Raw genomic sequence first — 19,681 nt, 5'->3', positions numbered from 1 at the left:
CTTCATTTACAGATGCTGCGATTAATGCATAAGCTTTGTTGTTCTTGTTTTCCCAAATGACGAGCTCTTTGTCTGAGGTAGGCTGTACTGGGTCATTGTCTCCTTCTCCGACACATACTCCTTTCCACAACTCATTGAAGATGAGGGTGTGTTTTATCATTCGGGACCATTCAGGATAGTTCTCCTTGCCAGTGAGAACTATTCCTACCATGGAGATGATTGAATGCATTCTGTAAGAAAAGAAATTACTTCTGCTAATAGAAAACAATATATATGTTATACCTTCCACTTCTCAAGCATATAACATATCGCCATAAAAAACTTAATAAAATTTCATTCCACGCTCACCGCACCAATGTTTTTACATGAAACAGCAACATTTGAAAATGTATTTGACACCATTCACCATACAACAATTTCACACCTCTGTCATTCAATATATTGACCAGACTTTTAAAAGAAAGAAGTATGGCAACATATTATTCAATCCAAAGAGAATATTTCGACCAATTTTTAAAAAGGGAGTATCGCAACTTAGTCCTCCAGTGCACCGAAAATACTAATAGAGACAGACATGAAAATACACCGGGCACCGTGGACACCATTAATTGAACATCCATCGTTATTTGAACATCCACCGTTCAGCGCATCGCCTTAATACCATATAACAGTCAGCCTTTAAATACAGCAGACAAATGATCCTTATTCCGCAGACATGTATAAAACTCTAGCTTATAGATAGCAGATAGAGTTATGTCACCGTTATGATCAACTATATATAACTAATCTAACAGAGGTTCCCTGACTGACAGAGAAAAATGAGCTTAGGATTGTTCTTTGCCTATCAAAGTAAGCAGCAATTCTTCGTAGTCTCCAGAGGTATCCACCGCTATTGCATGCTCTAACTATATGAACAGGCCAGCGTTTAAATATATGAACAGGCCAGCGTTTAAATACATGAACAGTCAGCGTTTAAATACATGAACAGTCAGCGTTCGAACTTATTTGAAACATCCGCATTCGAACTTATTTGAAATGGCATCATTCAAAACGTATTTGAAATAAACAACAGCATTTAAAATCATGCTCACAACCACGCTTCCGCTGCTGGGCTCATCACGCTTTCAGGCAGCATTTAAAATCACGCTCACAACCATGCTTCCGCTGCTGGGCTCATCACGGTTGTCAATGATGCCGAGTCTTCCGCTGCTGGGCTCATCACGGTTGTCAATGATGCCGAGTCTTCCAGCATCCAACCTAATGGCGTGGTTTGCAAATTAATGGTGCGACTGAATGGTATACAGCGTTAACACAACGTTTCAATTGAACAGCGTTCAATCCAGTGTTAACACAGTGTTTCAATGAACACAGCGTTTCAACCAGCATTGATGTCAGAGCAGCGTTTAGTGCGAATGGGCACCATAATGGAGATTCGAACCTTGACTATTCAGTTTCAGATGCGGTCAGAGACAAGCTACGGCTTATGAGGGACAGATGCGTTATATAGAGCGTTATGGACAGAGCGCAGTGGCACAACGGAAGGGATATGCACAGATTTGTTAAGGCAATGATACACAACGCAGAGGACAGAAGTCAGTCAAAACAGTGCTCAGGTCAGAACAACAGAGGACAGTTGCAAAAATGAAGGGAGTTACAACTATTTTGAGAACTGGCTCTGATACCATGTCAAGCCAGGCAGCAACTCCAATTGGCAGTAAAACTGATTCGATTCATTTCATAAGGTATGCTATTGTTATATATAAAGGGTGTGACTGCTCAGTTCATCTCCTGATGACTGTTCACATTCCTAATTTAACTATTTACATAAATTCACCCAATCGCAGAGGATTAGGTGTCAACATCATCCATAGATTACATCTTAGGCTCAAATGAAAATTTAAACACCTACAACATCAAAACCTGCTTCAAATCAAAAGTCGTGCCACCATCTTCATGTAATCTATTAACAACCTCAGTGAATATTTGTTGAAATATGTAACTAGGTTCGGTCTTCATAAACATGAAATGTACTCTTGATTCTCGTATATTGTAAATAGAAAGAAAAATTATTATTGTTATTTGTGTAGCATGGGTTTCATGCTCAAGGTCTTTTATGTAGAGGTCAAGCACCCATTGAGTGCTTCTAGGGTTTGTCCTAGTGTCAAGAAGTCAATAGAGTCATTGTCATATGAAGAAGACCCCATTGAGCACATTGTAACACATCAAAAGAATTATTTTTGTATTTAAAATTGTCAGAATACCCTCCAAGACCAAGTCAGCCTGGCAGCTAAGAAGTCGACCTCAAAAGGGCATGTTGTCCTCCTTGGAAGCCTATATGTAAGAGGGAACTCGACCTCCTATGGACACTCACTCACTTCTCATCATCTAAGCAAAGGAGAAGCAGAAGAAAGGCTAGTGAAGAAAGATAGAAGGACGAAGGACAAATTGTTTGGGGTTATTTCTCTCTCTCTCTCTCTCACGTGCGAAAGGAAGGCTAGAGTTTTGCAGCTGCAAGGTCGAACTTGAGGAAATTGCAGAAAGAAGGTCGAAGGACAAACTGTTAGGTCACCTACAAGCCCTAGACGAAGGAACCCAAGCGAAGGTCAAAGGAAGTTTTGGAAGCCCTGAAATTGCTCACATGTGTGGAAGCAGTAACTATTGCAGGAGCCGAAAATTTCAGACTTGCAGTGGAGGCCGAAATTCTGTAACTGGGGGTCGAAAGTGTGCAGCTGGAAGAGATTTGATTGGGTTTGACTTGGACAGAGGAAGCACATCATCAAGGTCTGACTTGGTCTTGGAAGGGTATTGGTCTTGGTTTAGAGGTCTTGGAATTCGTCATTTGAAGAATCTATAAGAAGAAAAGAGATTTGTGGGTTTTCCTCTCGAGTGGAGAGGTTTTGGCCCTGGCTTGCAGCCTACATCTTGTGTTGTTGTGTATTGTTGATCTTCTTGTTTTGGTAGTTGTTTGATGATAAGAACATAATTATAAGAGAAGAAGCTAATAATCAAGAAAAATAAAAATACATCACAAGCAGTTATCAAATTTAAGAAAAATCATCCTAGTTGAAGCCCTTTAGATTTCTCAACAATATCATCACTACATTGACCTATGTTTCTGTTTTCATCATGTTCAAAGCAGGGTTCTCTAATCCAAGAATTGTTTTCATTTTGTAAGAGAGTGTATAAGCAATCGTAGTTTATTGTATAAAAACACAAGATTTGAGAGTTTTTTATTCCCTAGTCAGTTCCTCTTGTTCGCATGGATCAAATCATGTGTACTCAAAATTCTTTCACATGCTGAAACTATGGAACACTCGCTAGAAATTTACAAGGCACACTTCTGCAATTCAGAGTAGAAGCAACATAATTTTGCTACCATAAATCTGGAGGCATTCTATCTACCTACTATCTTATTCATAATCCTAGTTGCCATTGTTTAAAAATTTTGGTACGTTTGGGAGGTGGCCATATTTGGAAAGTTCAGGGTTCTCAAAAAGGTACAAAATTATGAAATTTCTAAAATTATATGGAAAGTTATACATTTTATTCAAAATAACCACATTAAAATACAGAACCATCCATTAACACACAAAATAAGATATTAATCCACTGCATTAAGAACCTTTATGACATAATTATTAATAATTCTATGCATAGATTAGGGCCTAGGGTCAAATGAAAATTCAAACATCTGCAACATCAAAACCTGCTTCAAAAACAAAAGCTGAGCCAGCATCTTTATCTAATCCTAAGACGTCACAAGTTCAAATCCAGATGGGGGGTAGAGCATGTACACCTCCGTAGATTGTAGCAGTCAAATCGCTGCATGGAGGCGTGTCCCTTGTACCACAAACCAGTGTTGAAAAAATCGGCAAAAATCAGCAAACTGTGGCACATATTAAAAAATATAAAATATATTCATTTTTTTCAAAATCAGTAAAAATCGGAGAAAAAAAAATTCAGGAAAATCGGCTGGTTGAAAAATCACGATTTTCGGGCCATCGTTGAAAACTTGGCAGTTTTATCAACACTGTCACGAACAAGGGGGTCTCATAAACCAATTTCGTGTCTAGCTTGGCCGTGACCTTAAAATTAGATTACGATGATGATGATTAAGACTCAGCAAGATCATCACTACATTGACCTCTGTTTATGTTTTCATCATGTTCTCCAATACAAGAATTGTCTTAATTTGGAAAAGAGTGTAAGCAATCATAAATTATTGTGCCTAAACGCAAGATCAGAGAATTTTTTAGCCCCTTGTCATTTCCTCTTGTTTGTATGGATCAAATCACGTGTACTCCAATTTCTTTCATGCTGAAGCATTGAAACATTGGCTAAAAATTTGCAAAGCATGCTTCTGTGATTCAGGGGTAGACGTACCATAATTTTTCCATCACATAGTTGGAGGCATCCAAGTTTTGTCTGCTTTAACTCCTTGATGCCAAACACTCTTCTGGTTGAGTTGTCCCCAAGGGGCGTCCACGTTCGACCGAGCCTCGCACAATCCTAGTCATAAGCATCCCATTATGGGTGGATCGATCTTCTTCCATACTAAGCAGGCTGGCCTCAACCTAGGCTCAACCTAGTTACAAAAAAAAATGCACTAAATACACTTGTTTGTATTTCCTCACTTCCATTATGGTCCATCCCAATCAATTTAAGATCTAAATAACAATCTGACAAGTCAACTTAGGACAATGTAGTAATTTCCTAAGTTGTCGGATCCGGTATAAGGAGGGTCAGGATCCTCAGATCTGACCGGGATTCGGATACGTGTGAAATACGGCTAGACTGCGGATCTTGAATTTTTGGAAATGGATCCTGAGGTGAGGAAACAGATCCCAAGTCAGGTAGTCGAATCCGAGGAAATCAAGTAAAGTAAAATTACGAACCCAAATTTTACTTTAGGTTTTTGACTTTCTTAAAGTGTGGTCCCCCTTCACTATGCGGCAATCACACCCAGGCAATCTTGAATATTCACCCTCGGGACCCCATGCTTCACACAGCGACAAAGCAACTGGTTGGAACACACGAGGAACACAGTGACAGAGCAACTGGTTGCCACAATGAACTCGTCGCCGCAAGGAACTTGAAAGGAAGTTGGAACACGCAAAAAGTTGTTACCAGTCGGAACTTGAAGAGAACATGCAGAAGGTTGTTACCAGTCGGAACTTGAAAGGAACACGTAGAAGGTTGTCGTTGCGAGGAACTTGAAAGGAACACGCAGAAAGTGACAAAGGTTGTCGCCGCGAGGAACTTGAAAGGAACACGCAGAAAGTGACAAATGTTGTCCCCAGTCGGGTGTTGGAACACACAAAAGGCACAAAGGTTGTTGTCGGTCGGATGGGCAACACACAGACAGGAGCACACACGCAGACAAGAGCAACACGGGTCGGTTGAAAGCAACACGCAAACAAGAGCAACATAACTCATAGCCACAGGTAAAATTAACTTTAAACTTTTATGTATTCTGTCACTATGTCTAAAAAAAATTAAAATAGTACCAAAACATGTATTTTGTAAGGTATTTTTATGTATTTTAAATTTTTATGTATTTTGTTATTATTGTATTTATGTAGTACCACTTGGGACATTAAAATATCATTCATTGTTATCTTTCCGAGGGTGTTAATAAAAGACTTTGTAAAAAAATTATTTCTGAAATGTTAATGACTTAAAAAATTATTTCTGAAATTTTTATGTATTTAATTTTGTATTTTAATTTTTAATTGTTTATTGATAATATATTATAATTTGAATTTTATATGTCGTAACCATTATCTTTATGGAACCATCACAACATGAGCAAAGTGAAGGGGAAATCAACAAAACATACCAAAATCTCCTCTATGGCAGTATGTGGAGATTATTGGAAAAAATCTTGTAGGTGGTTCCTTGCGCCAAGAGGCGCATCTATAGCCCAATATGACCCTGATGTGTAAGTATGTCCGTGCTCAAACTTAAATTTTAGCTAATGTCGGCCAATATAAAAATAAAAAATTAGAAATCTAATTAATGTTTATGTTGGTCTCTCTAATAAATAATAATAATGAAAATACGAAAAATTAATGTTGGCCTAAAACAAAAACCAGTCTAGATCCATCTAACTCTGGATCTATCATGCGTCGAGAGGGATCAAATCCCTCAAGGTGCAAACCTTCTTTTTGGAGTGTAAAATTTGAGGAAAGATTTGTACCTCGTGGGATTTGATCCCTCTCGACGAATGATAGATCCGGAGTTAGATGGATCTACGTTGGTTTAAATGGAAGTGCAATGAATGCGAAGATATCAAAAATGCGAAGATATCAAAAATGGCTCATATACTAGAGTGAAGGCCCATCTCACTGGTCAAACTAACACAGGGGTGCAAGTATGCACTGGGCCAAAAGATGCAAATGGCAAACTTGACCAAGGTTTGAGTCTTGGAAAAATGAAATTCTATGCATATTTGCAAAAAGCTGATGATAGGAAGCTTGCTAAGGGAAAACACCCTGTGCAAAGCTCTACAACTAGGCCCCCATTGCCATCTAGGCCTATTGCCACAGCTAATAAAAGGCTCACTCTAGGCCCTCTTGAAGCAGCTTTCAATAATCAAGGTAGAGACATAGCCGATGAACATGTCGCTCGTTGCATCTATGCAAATGGGCTAGCATTCAATTTGGTGCGTTCCCCTTATTGCCAACAAATGATTAAGGCGTTTAATGAAGTGCCAAAATGGTACAGAACCCCTGGATAAGAAAAGGTCTGCACCACTACTTTGTTGGCATCAGAGAGACAATCCGTGGATAAACAACTATAGGCAATCTGAGATACATGGACAAAAATGGGGGTGTCCATCATTTCTGATGGATGAAGAGAACAAAGAAACTGCCCATTAATTAATGTTGTTGCAGTATGCCCCCAAGGGGCAATGTTTTTGAAGGTTGTTGATTGCAGTGGAATAGAGAAAAATGCATCTTTCATATCCACAATTCTTATTGATGCAACAGAAAGTGTGGGGCCACATAATGTTGTCCAAGTCATTACAAACAACGCACAGAAGTTGAAGGTTTGATTGTAGAGGGTCAATGTGATCACATCTTTTGGACTCCATGTGTAGTACATTCATTAAACCTTACACTTGCCAAGATTGGTGAGATTGAATGGATTAATGAAATATATGTAGCAACAAAAGAAATCCAAATGTTCATAACCAATCATTCAATGTCCCAGGTCATATATAGAGGTTTTGCAAAGTTGGAGCTACTGAAGGTACTCTTTTTTTAATCAATATTATTTGTATTGAAAATTCTTAATTTTAATTACAAATTTATATACGATCTCTTATTTGACTTTTGACTTTTTGAAACTTGTAGGTCAAAAGATATGAAAACATAAAATGATAAACGATACATGTGATGTTTTAAAGATTAACTACCAATTGGAGTTCATCAATAATGATTCACCACTGTAAATTCAAATCAGAAATAGACTTGAGAAAAGCAAAGTTAGGTTATTATAGTATTAAGTTTAGGATTTTTATTCTTTAGTTTTTTTAACTTTCAAACAATTGGAGGAGGCAATCATAGGGGGCCGGACAACCACATTGTTCGGTCGGGGTCCTTTTCTTAGCAACAAATGACTATTTCAAGCACCTAATGAAATCTTCTATTTTTAGAAATTTTCTCTTCTTGAACCCTGAAAGTGCCTTTGTATACCATTTTTATGAAATTCCACAATGTTTTAGGCCTTCGTCAAAGCCACTCAAACTTGGTCAAACTTGGGTCCAAAACTAGACATTTTGGGTTTTCAGTGATATTCACATTTTTCGATATCCAGTATTAAGTATAGTGTAGGACAATCTAGGGGCAATCCCCACACTGTCAAATTTTAAATCAAATTTAGGGTTAAGTCACTTCTACAAGCAACATTCACCCCAGCATACCATGTGCCATATCCTTTATCTTGACCTAGTCCTTATGTTTTCTTGATTACCATTGATCAATCCTTTTGACCAGATTAGTGGTTCACACCACACAGCAATTCTCTTTTCCCTTCAACTTTGGGTGCCATGTGTCACTTGGAGAGCTCATTGAGTGGTGCACCTTGTTCAAGGATAAGTTGGATAGAGTTCAGTGCAGTTAGCTTCAATTCAGTGGACTTCGTTTGAATTGAGCTCCTGTTCAATTGAGTTGTCATTAATTTGCTCCAGTTACACACTTCAATTCTATTTGTCACATGTTATATTTGCTCAGCAAGGGGAGTGCTCCACCCTAGGAAGCTTCTTGGAAGCTTATTTTTTGCACGAGCTGACTTTTATTTCAAGTCATGCAACATAATGGACTTGTCTATTATTAGCTTGGGAAGGATTGCTTATAAAAAGCAGGGTCTCTTAGTGGTTGCTTCATGGTGAAGTTACCTTTCTTGGATGAGGGCACATGAGTGGAGGAAGCTTCCAAGCTTCTAAATTCTAATATTGGACATTACCTTATCTATGTGTTCTTGAGTTGAGTGTTTCACTTAAAAAGATTCTTAAGAAACCTTTCCGGAATCCTAATTTGAAATCATCGGAAATTGTTATGGAGAAGTTACTTTCCCTTGAAGAAAACATGCTAGTATTGCCTACCAGAGTTCAACCTGGCCTTGGAAGCTTCTTGGGTTGACTTTTACTCTTCCATACACTCCATTCTTAGCATGAGTTAAGAGCTCCACTTGAATATCATCCATGGTGGACTTGATTTCACTAGATTGACTTATACTCCCCCTTAATGACTATTTGGCTAAATCAATCAATGTCTTTGATCTTCAATTTCATTACATCTCAAGCTACTTCATCTTAGCATCAAACTTGATGTTGGACTCCCCTCAAATACAAAAGTCTTTCCTTTGACCTTGATCCTAGATATAGAAATGTTTACAGTTTCCATCAGCCTAATGATCACCTCCACAAATTTGAAAATTTGTTTTATATGAAAAATGCCAATTATCTGCCTCTATGCAGGGATAGCTACTACCATGCATCAATGCAATGGTCAAATCCATAAGTTGGAAGATGACATAAGCCTCCAACAAACAAAATCACATGATAGTTTGTATGTTCCTCGAGTAAGGGACATACCTGCACTAGATAGCTCATCGGTGAAGCTTGCTACTACCAAATTGTTGTCAAAAACTATCATTTTTTTTTCAAAGCTTCTCCTCAATGGTAAGAACTTCACCTCAGGACTAGTGAAAGCAATACTTAGCTAAGCAACCATGACTTTTTTTTAGGGTGGGGGAGTCGATGTGGATCTATTCCATCAAAGTTGACTTGGAATTGCTCCTGGCCCCATCCACATGAAACAGCTCCTAGCATAATCAAATCATTCCACGAGGGGCAAGCATGTCACAAGCAGGAAACAGAACTGGGTAGGGAGGATAAACCCCTTGCTTTAACCACCCAAGCCAAACCCCATTCACCAATGAAAAGTATTTTCTTCTATCATTTGTTTCAAAAAAATAACTTTATATTCATCACCATTGTCTTCGCATTATTTCATGACAATCATTTGTCAGTCATACAATTTGTCCTCTCACTCTTGCTTTAGTTAAACAATTCAGTTTTCAATCACATGTTTCTTGCTACTAATTTTGTCCACTTTCACCAAATCAGTATAATGAGTCATATACTTAACAACTATGTTGCAGGAAAATGCCACCCTGGGTGGAATTTCCTGCTCATAAACATTTCTGACACTGAAAACATCCTGAAAACACATGGGGTATGGTGAGAAATGGCATCCTCTCATCTCCCTTGTTCAAGGTGTTACCATTCAAACCAGCAGGGGACCTAAAAGGGGTTCCTAAGAGGGCAACTGCTAAGTTAAGGGCAATGGTGGAGGCTTAGCCCACTGTCACCACAATTAAGTCTCCCTACTCTTTACGGACTTTCACCAATGGGAGGAGTCCTGGTAGTGTAGGGATCACTTGTAAAGTATATGTCAATGGATACGTGAGAAGTGACCCTAGAAACCCTTTCACAAGGATGGAGTGAAGAATGGAACTTGCTTTCTTTTTAAGCAAGGGACTTGGTCCACTAGGGGTAAGGGGTGAGGATTGGAGGGTTATGGGAGAAGGAATAGGCTTATAGGAGAGGTTCTCAATCCCTATAATCCTTAGGAAACTTGGATTCCCAAATGGCCCTTGACAAATAATCTTTATTGGGAAGTGGGACCACACGGGGCCAAGTGGACCTAGTCCAGTTTCGGGGATGGAATGTAGCAACCAATGATGTTCCTATCCTGGACAAGGTGAAAGGAAAGGACCAAACAAGAATATTTACTTTAAAAGGTTGAAATGATCCTGTTGAGGTCTAGCCTTGGGGATGCCTAGGCAACATTCAATCCTAGAGCTAGGGCTTGGGATTTCCGAAGATTCCACCGTTAGAATTGCCTCAAGTTTGGAGGAGAGGGAGGGGAACCACCAACGTAGTAACCTGTAGGAGATCGAAATTTTTCCTTGGGTCAATTCCCGGGAAATTGATGCCCTAGGTGACCTAATGGGGCTAGACTTGGGGAAAAAGGGGAAAATTGTAAAAAGAGGGTTAAAATGATCACCCCTTTTAAGGGACCAATGCCTAATTCACTTGGGGATATGGAATCAAGGATAGTGATGAGTAAGAACTTGGTTTCTTGATCAAGAAGGCCCAGAAAGTCAGCTTCATCCAATGTTGAGAGAAAGAAAAGAAAAGTGACCTTCAAGCATTTATACTTCAAAGCAAACGATGCAGGCTTATCGAGGCAAATAACCTCTAGGACATTTCATTCATATAACATTGGCCCATACATTAAATTAGCTAAAACATGCTCAATTCTACATTTCGATTATGCAACAACTAGCCCTAATTTTAGTAAATATGCAGCAACAAGAATAATAACATTAAATTTACTTACAATGTTATAAAGTATATCCAAGCAGCGTTTCGTTTACAAGACAAAGATCCAAGACAAGATAAATAGCCCAAATCCATACGTCGAAATTCATCCATCTCCAAAAAAATAACCTCCAAGGAAAAAATGTGAAGCTCTCTACGATTAGAGAGATCCCAAGTTAAGTGATGATCCCAATGAATGTGTCTAACATCAATATATAGCCTTCTAAGGAGTTTGAATTAGCCTATGGGCCTACATTAACCCCCAATGATAAAATAATGTGCAAATAAAACCCCTATTGGTGACAAGCCCACCAAACTAGCCCACAAGTGTAAAAATAAGCCTCACAAGAGGCCAAATAATAATATGTACATGTCGTGGGGCCCTCCAAAGGCCCAATAATATCTTGAAGTGCCATATTGAGGAATAAATTCCTCGGAATATGATTGACAAGGGGGTGGCCCCTTGTTCTCCAAGTAGTAGACCTGTGGTGCTCCCAATGGGTCTGAGGGCCCTTGTTCTCCAAGTAGTAGACCTGTGGTGCTCCCAGTGGGTCTGAGGGCGCATAAATGACCCCACGGGTCTCCATATGAATCAGAGATGCATCTAGATCCTCTGCAAGGGTCCAAGTGGTCATCGTACAAGTCCTGAGACACTTGCCAAGAGTGTGGGGGTCTGTTGGGCATAATGTACCAAGCATATCACCATCATCCCAAAAGTGGATCGCTAGTAGTCTCTGAGCATCCATGAAGACCCGTGGAGTGTTGTCTATTGTTGTTGAGGCCAATGGCTCTCTATGCACACCCTACATGTGCCAATGTAGACCTTTGGGGGTTAGGATCCCATATAGGGAGACCAAACCCAAATGGAAACCACCTGTAATTGTTGAAGAATCTAGGGCAAAGTAGTGTAGTGTGATTCTTCGTTACTTGATAACAATTTGTGGAGTATTTTTACTTTTTCTTGTTAGCTTATTCTTCTTCTTATAGTGCATGAGTGTGTACTTCATCAAACTGCTACCAAAACATAAGAACAAGAACACAAGATGTTGGCTCTCTGCCAGGGCCAAAACCTCTCTTCTCTTGAGAGGAAAACCCTTTAGTGAATTTCTCTTATTGAAGCTTCTATTGATCAATGCCAAACCCTAGACCCTTGACTAGAAGATCCTCCAAGCACAAGTCAAGTCCTTTCAAGATCACTTCCTCTTGCAACACTTCGTCCTCTTCCTTCCAGCACTTTGTCTTCCTCCCTTCGGCACTTCTTCCGGCAACTGTAGAGACCTTAGATTGTGTGTTCTAGGATGAACCTTGACCTTTTCTTCCTTCGCTTGAGATGGAGTCTTTCTACCTTAGGATGATGACCTTATAGCCTCCCAACCGAGCCTTCTTTTCTCTTGACAACTATTGCAGACTTAGGGCAGCAACAATGCAGCCCTAATTCTTCACACGTGTGGGAGATTCTCTTCACAAAACTATGTTAGACTTATCTTCCACCCTTCGCTTGCATACCCTTCTTCCACGCTTAAGAGAGAGGCCTTGTAGGCCTAGTTTTCACCCTAAACAATGAGATATGGTGAACTGTAATTCACTGTTGTCATAACTACAGCGATTGCTTCTCCTTTCCTCGCACGTGTGCCTGTAACTAGCCCTTTAACACTTCAGTTTTATCCTTCTTTTCGTCGTTGCCTTGGAGACCACCTTCTTGTATTTTTGGTGCCCTTTTCCTTGCCTTGTACCTTCGCAGATTTCAGAGGAATGCATTGTCTTTTTGAGGGAGTGGACAGCCTCTATATATAGAGGTTTATCCCTCCTTTTAGGCCGACTTGTAGCTTTGAGGCCGACTTGATTTTCTTGCTACAATAGGTGCTTTTAATGGTACCATTGCTTCTTTTGATGGTGTCTATGCTTGGAGGATACTTGACTTTGCTTGGAGGTGTCTTCATTGACTTTTATACATGAATATACATATTGTAACATACCCTTAAGGTCTTCAACATAATTCTTTTGACTCTTTGACTCACCTATAGCACTTTGACATGTGCTAGACCTACTTCAATGAGCAAGAAACTCATTAACATATATTATAAAAATAATATTTCTTTTCTTGAATAAATACAAATATCAAAAGTACAATTATGAAGACCGAACCTACTTACATTTCCTTCAACAGTAATCCTGCATAAGATCCAATGCGTCTCCTATGCTTCCAGTATAGCCAGTCATTAAAATAATTGAGTAAAAGAGCTTACAAATCATGGATAACAAAGTGGGCACTTCATAATGGCATGTCTTTTCGTAGTGGGCTTTAGCATGTGCTAGTGTCTCCAAGCTCCAAAGGGGATTAGCCAAGTACCTTATTAGGTGGTTTCAGCCCTTAAAAGGGATAGTATGTCCAAGGTACATCCCTCTAATGGGAGTGGCAAGTGATAAATAAGTGGAATGGAGTAGGGAAGGAGAGGAGCAATCATGGGCCACATATTGGGGCATAGGTGTAGCTAGATAAGGGGAAGCCCACATCTGGGTATGTAATGTATAGGAGGGAGCAATCGCGGTACATGAGGTGCCTCGGCCTTGATTTTTCCACCCTTCTTTATATGTCTTTTGCCTTTTATGAATTTTCTTTAATTAACAGCTCGAGGCTCAAAGGACAAGAGTATGATGTGTAAGATATAGCAATGATTACCCCTTCTAAGGTAGGGTGGTTCATTGCCCTCAAGGGGTTGGGACAATCATGGATTCCTGAATGATAAAGGAGGCTCATCTAGGGCCTACGGACCCAGGGTGATGGCCATGGATTGGGTAGAGCTCAGGCATTGGCTTTTGCCCATGTGCTGATTATTTTTGTCCGGGCCATCTTTTGCATTTTGTGGTACAATTTCCTGTTAAATGTGGCCAATTATGCTTTTTTTCTTTTTCTTTTAGCTACTTCAACCTCTGAGGCATCATTCCAGGCCTGACCCAAGGTGGGGGCAAGAGGGTAGGGAGGTTGGCCCTATGCGGACCTAGAATGGAAATGTGGGACCCAGGTGGGAGAAATGATGAATGGGGGTATAGTGAGTGGAAAGGGAGTAATATATGCGGATAAAGGAGCGGGACCACGCACCCAAAGTCAGGGTTTCCTAAGTAGTACCACCCTAGAACCAAATTGTCAATAAAGGAGACCCCACGGGACTAAGATCCAAGGGTAACATCCAAAAGAGATCAAGGGAACAAGAGCACAAACTAAGCCCACTCTTTCTACCAAATCGCCACATCAATCCACACCCAGAAGTATCCATGATAAGTAAACCCAATACTCAATTACCAAATGACAAGATATACCTTTAGATTCGGGAAGCCCACCTTCAAACATACGATTAGTACAAGTGGGTGAAGGACCACATGGTTGGCTCAAGGGGCAGAGAAATGGCACAACGAGCTAGTAGGAGGCACCAAGGGGCTGCTAGCTGCCAGCTAAGGCTCATCATGGAAAAAAATTTCTCCTAGGGATATCACCCACAAAGTGGTGGGTAACACAAGGTATGGTTGAAAAACATTTCCTCATTGTTTTCCAAACAGGAACAACACTTCCGGCCTAAAAATGGCCAAAAACATGTTTTCCTAATTAAGATGTGGCATGGGCACCATAGCACATGCCACTAGATTTGCATTAAAAAGGCAATTTATGATCCAAATTTTTTGGGAAACAATTTCTTGAAATGAAGAGAATTTTACTAAACATATTTCTTTCATACAAGTTCATTCTTAGTTGAGTTTGAGAGTGCATTTGGAAGTGTTGTTGAGATTTTGGAGTTTGTGAGTGCAACCAGTAAGTTTGTCAGCACAGCCAATAAGTTTTTGAGTGCAACAACAGTTGATGGTTACTTTCCAATGATTTCCAACAATGAAATGTTTACCTCTTCATCTCAAAGCGCTAGCCAAGTCACTAAATCCCCATTGTTCAACGTGATTATCCTCTTTGTCACCATACCACCAAATTCACTGTCATGCCAAGGGAACAACACATGAATTTAAGTGTAGCCCCAGTGATAAGCTTTGTCAAGAGTCTTGCACTCCCATAAGAGCCCATTTTTTGCATGAGTGGTCATGGAGTCGAGCTCTACCCTAATACACTCAACATGCTAAAAAAGATACCTTATATAAGAAATGCAAGCCAAGACAAAATTGCAAGACAAAGCAAGTCAAGGAGAATGCCTCTCCTCTGGAAGGAGGACCCACCATTCAACAAGCACCTTTGATTGTCTAAGAAGCAAAAGTAGAAACAGTAGTGGATGGCAGAAAGGATGCCAAATGGTACAATGAAGGAAAAGAAGTTGATAGGAAGATCACAAGGTGCGCTTTTGCATGTTGGAACATCTATTTCCATTTGCTCACCATCCTGGAACAACATGCTTCAGATTGAAAAATGAATATCTGAGAGGACACAAGCCCCAATTCTCAAAAGGTGAGAACAACACTGTTTTCAAAGGACAGGAATCTTATTAAGGGGTGCTTGAAGAGAAATCTAGTTGAAATAAATCTGGAGTTTCCATTATTTCTGATGGTTGGAAAATTTATCATTGCTTCTTCACTGAGTAGTCCCATGCCCATTTATGCCACACACTGCCCAGTACAAGAGAAAAATACAAAATTTATTGCAAAAAAGTTTTAATGAATCTGATACAAAAAATTAGACCCCATTTTGTGGTGTAGATCACTAGAGATGTGTCTTGTTGCAAAGTTGTTAGGATGATGGTGGAGAGCAGGTACCCCAACATCTTTTAACTCCATGCATAGCGCAAAACTTGAACCTTTTTTTCCAACATATTTCTACTCAAACACCTTGTATTGTGCAACACTTCCTCATGTGCTTCCTTCAGGGCCTCTCAAAGCCATTTTGGCTTCCTCTTCCCTATAGTAGCCTCCTCTACTGGTATGGGAAAATCCTCCACTAGAGTCTCTCCTCCTAATGAGTATGCCCCTCCTATTCTCTGTAGTGAATCTGGGCTCTGATATTTTGTGCCCAGTGATCCTGGACTCTATGAACTTGTCACCCCAAAAGTAGGTGATGCTCCTAATCTTGGTGTACCACCTGAAGATCCTGATACTTGTGGTGTGGCCCCTTGTTGAGGAGCCAGTTGCTCTACCCGATGAACCTCCCAAAACCTCCTCAAGGCCCCCTCCTTCTCAAATCTCACATCCCGCCTTAGAACAACTTTCCTCAGCGCAAGAATGTATATACGATAGGCCTTGCTAGTCTCACTGTAACCCACAAAGATACCCTTCTCTGCAGTGGGTTCTAGCTTCATCCTCTTCTCCTCGGGGACGTGAATATGTAAGGCGCCCAAAAATCCTAATGTGCCCAATCTTCGACTTCTTCCCATAAAAAGCCTCCTCAAGAGTCTTACTCCCCAAGACTCTATGTGGACTCCTGTTCTGCAAGTACACTACAGTGTTACATGCCTCAACCCATAAAAAGAAAGGTAGCCTCTAATCATGCAACATAGCTCTAGCTGCACCCACTATGGCCCTGTTCTTCCTCTCTGCCACCCCATTCTGTTGGGGGTTATAAGGCACTATGTACTCCATCCTGATGCCAACACTCCTACAGAACTCCTTCATCTCCTTGGAGGTATACTCACCCCCATTGTTATTTTGTCTTCTAGTGTGAGTTGTATTGGGAACAAGACGAAAGGTTAAGTTAGCCTCCTAAATTTAGGAAGGACGAGTTAGCACTAGCAGTGAGCCTTTGTTAACTTGTGAACCACCAGTTTCACTTACCTAATATAGAACTCACTAATTTTAACCATTCAAATTACCTTTAAAAGAAGGAACAAAGGCACGAGTTTAATCATTGTTTTGGTGAGCATGAGTTGGTGAGACCAAGCAATAGGAAGCACGAGTTTGTGCGTGGAGCTTGTGAGAGAAAGAGAACAAGCCTAGGTGAGGCTTGTGGGAGTTTGAAGAAGGACAAGTTCCTTGGGTTAGGAAGCAGGGATCAAGGTGCAAGCAAGGGTGTTTCAATTTAGTGTAAACAGAGAGAACATGGTTGTTCTCTAATGAAACTTTATTGTATTGTAAAAGATCCATTGTTCAACCTTCTTCAATAGAATTCTCAATAACAAGCAGAGGGTTTTCCCAGTTAGGTTCCCTAGACAATTCTGTGTTGTTGAATTGCGTAATTATGCATTTATTTCTGTTCCTATTCCGCTGCATCTCGTAGAGAAATTCTGTGTTTATTTGAGAATAAATTATATTTCAGAATGCTCATGTTAGCAGCTCAGAATTTTGTGGATTTTCTGCAATAGATAATTAAATCAAAATGTGTCCCTGTAACAAGACAAGCTACAACAGCAGTGCAACTCATATCTGCTCCTAGATGATGCAATTCTTCATTTGACACAGAGAAAGGTATCATTAAATCCATTGGAAGATAGGTCTATTGGTGCAATTTATTTATTTTCATCTCCATCAACAAGGGCAGTAGTTCACCTATCTCCTAGCAGTTTGCATTATGAATTGGTCAAAACAGAGCCTCAACCTTATTATGGTCTATGCGCTCCGGACTTGAGCTTGGAGAATTACACCAACATGCCCTCCGCCAATGAACTGGAGACCTGAGGAATTAATCAAAACGGAGTGGAAAACTAAGAAAAAATCGTCACTGTCTTTGCAGAATTACTTGATAGAAGGGTTGTCTGCCCTCATTCTGACCGGACCTGATGGTCAATTACTAGCCTAACAGAAGCCACGATTTCTGAATATCAAATCATACTGATCGATAAATGAAAATCTAGTCTACTGGTCATAAGAAGGAACGTCGCAACAAGGAAACTCCAATTCCCAGGAGAGAATTATGTATATATATAATGAGTACCCCCAATTTAAAAGCCGTGCCGGAAGCATGGTCGAAGGTCCTCAACCATCTAGATAGCTTAGGTTATCAGGATCCTCCCAAACACATCGAATATCAGAAGAATATTTCAAACAATTACATTATATATTACATATTTTACATAGCATATGCAGTTAACAGGTTTATAGTGTAGTAAATTCTCGATATACCATATGGTGGCAGGAAATTCAAGAATTTTTAACTGGCAATTCTGCAATTCTACCTTTTCTTGATCAGAAAACAACATTGATATAACCGACTTACATATTTCAACTGTGAAACTTTGTGGTACAGGCCAGTAATTTCGTCATCCAAATCTCCGTGTATAGGATCACTCTCAACTGCAACTGATCAGCAGGTGCAACCGATCTGCTACTGAGCCCATCCCTGCATCCACCATTCCTACCAGCCTTGAGAATTTGAATTTGATTTTATTTGAATTTGATTTGATTACACAGGCATATTTCCAATAAAAATTGATGCACATAAAGATGATTGAATTTGCCTGCAGGAAAGCAAGGCCATTGCAAGGGATGTGGCCGATCGAATCAACTAGGGTATGAATCCCAAGTCCCAACACAATAGGCTAAAATTTTCTAAATAAATGCTTTTCAAAAAAATCGACCGAAGATATCAGGAGAGTTTCTAATGGTAACACATGACAGTAACAGGTTATTATTTAGTTCTTTGTGCACAATCATACAAAGTTACTTGTTAAGTTTCCCACCTAGAAGGGTGAAACAATAATGTTTTTTTCAATTAATTCTTTTAGCCCACCTATCAAAATTATCAGAACAGGTTAAAAAATTCCAAGCCAGAAGAGTAAGAGACTGACTAGTTTCGTTTTTTACAAAATTTTCTCGGAAGAGTTGTCAGCCTAAAAGAATTGTTATCAAACAACCCACCAAACTTATCAAAACAAAATTGGAACGCAAAAGCGTCAAACATTTCATTGACATCTGAAAATTTGGGGTTTGAATGTACCAACCTGGATCTGAATGGCCCTGCGCCAAATGGAGCACCCCTTTGCGGATTCGCCATAGAGATAAACAGACAGATCGATGGATGGAGCAGGAAAGATCAAATACTATTATCTCACGCACTCACCTACCAAAGATCAAATTCGTCTAGGTGCCTGCAAGTGCACCCAGAGTTACCTTGTCTTTTTCCAAATCAAATTTCTGAAAATATTAGTCTCGAGTTTCCGTAATTTGTGCTTTGGCCTCACGAATCTCTTGCTTCCTTTCCAAAGCATGTCTTTCGCTATATCTTTAGCTTGTTTCCTTTCCAAGTAAACCTTTCATATGAATCCGACCATTGACTTAAAGTTATAGGTTTTATATCGAATTTGGGATGAAGAAAAATTCCTACACGAAACTAAGTCTTCATGATTGGACCTAGGCCTTTCGCTCCTCCTACAAATCTTACCCAATTTATATTCCATTTTTTTCCCTCGAAATATTTATGGTGAACTCATCCGAAGGGGGGTCACACACTAGCCGACTCAACTCATGGACCCTCACCCTCATCGACTACTGCAGATTAGTCGACTAAACTCATGGAGTCTGAGTTTCATGGACCGCACATTAGCCAACTCAACTCATGGAGCCTAACCTTCATAGACCGTACATTCGCCGACTCAACTCACCAACTCAACTCATGGAGCTTGACCTTCATGGACCATACACTAGTCGACTCAACTCGCCAACTCAACTCATGGAGCCTGGCCCTCATGGACTCAAGTAGAATTGAACTTGGGCCTCGTGACAGGGGACCAATGACTTGGCAAGGGTGGCTTCAACCCACTGGGCTACCCATCAGGGCCACCCAATTTATACAGTATGGATCATAATATATACATTTTCTTTTAGGAAAGGTTCTTTTCAGTAACTTCGTTATTTTTTTACATTCTATCT

The 19,681-nt window shown here is 40.0% G+C and overlaps 1 pseudogene across 1 annotated transcript in view; it reads right to left on the bottom strand.

Annotated features, from left to right (window-relative positions):
* Nucleotides 1–19,092, bottom strand: part of LOC149141753 (bet1-like protein At4g14600) — a 41,740-nt pseudogene extending 22,648 nt beyond the window's left edge. Inside the window, exons 1-2 of the transcript XR_016264546.1 lie at nt 18,754–19,092; nt 18,030–18,152 (exon numbers count right to left, since the gene is read on the bottom strand). The product of XR_016264546.1 is annotated as a bet1-like protein At4g14600 (transcript). The remainder of the gene's footprint in view (nt 1–18,029; nt 18,153–18,753) is intronic.
* Between the last annotated feature and the right edge of the window lie 589 nt (nt 19,093–19,681).

This window comes from Pinus tabuliformis, chromosome X, assembly GCF_031772625.1.
Source record: "Pinus tabuliformis cultivar Carrire ecotype Pingquan chromosome X, CPIR1, whole genome shotgun sequence".
In the NCBI taxonomy this organism is placed as follows: Eukaryota; Viridiplantae; Streptophyta; class Pinopsida; order Pinales; family Pinaceae; genus Pinus; species Pinus tabuliformis.
The sequence above is the reverse complement of the archived record's forward strand: the minus strand, read 5'-3'. Positions and strand labels throughout refer to the sequence as shown.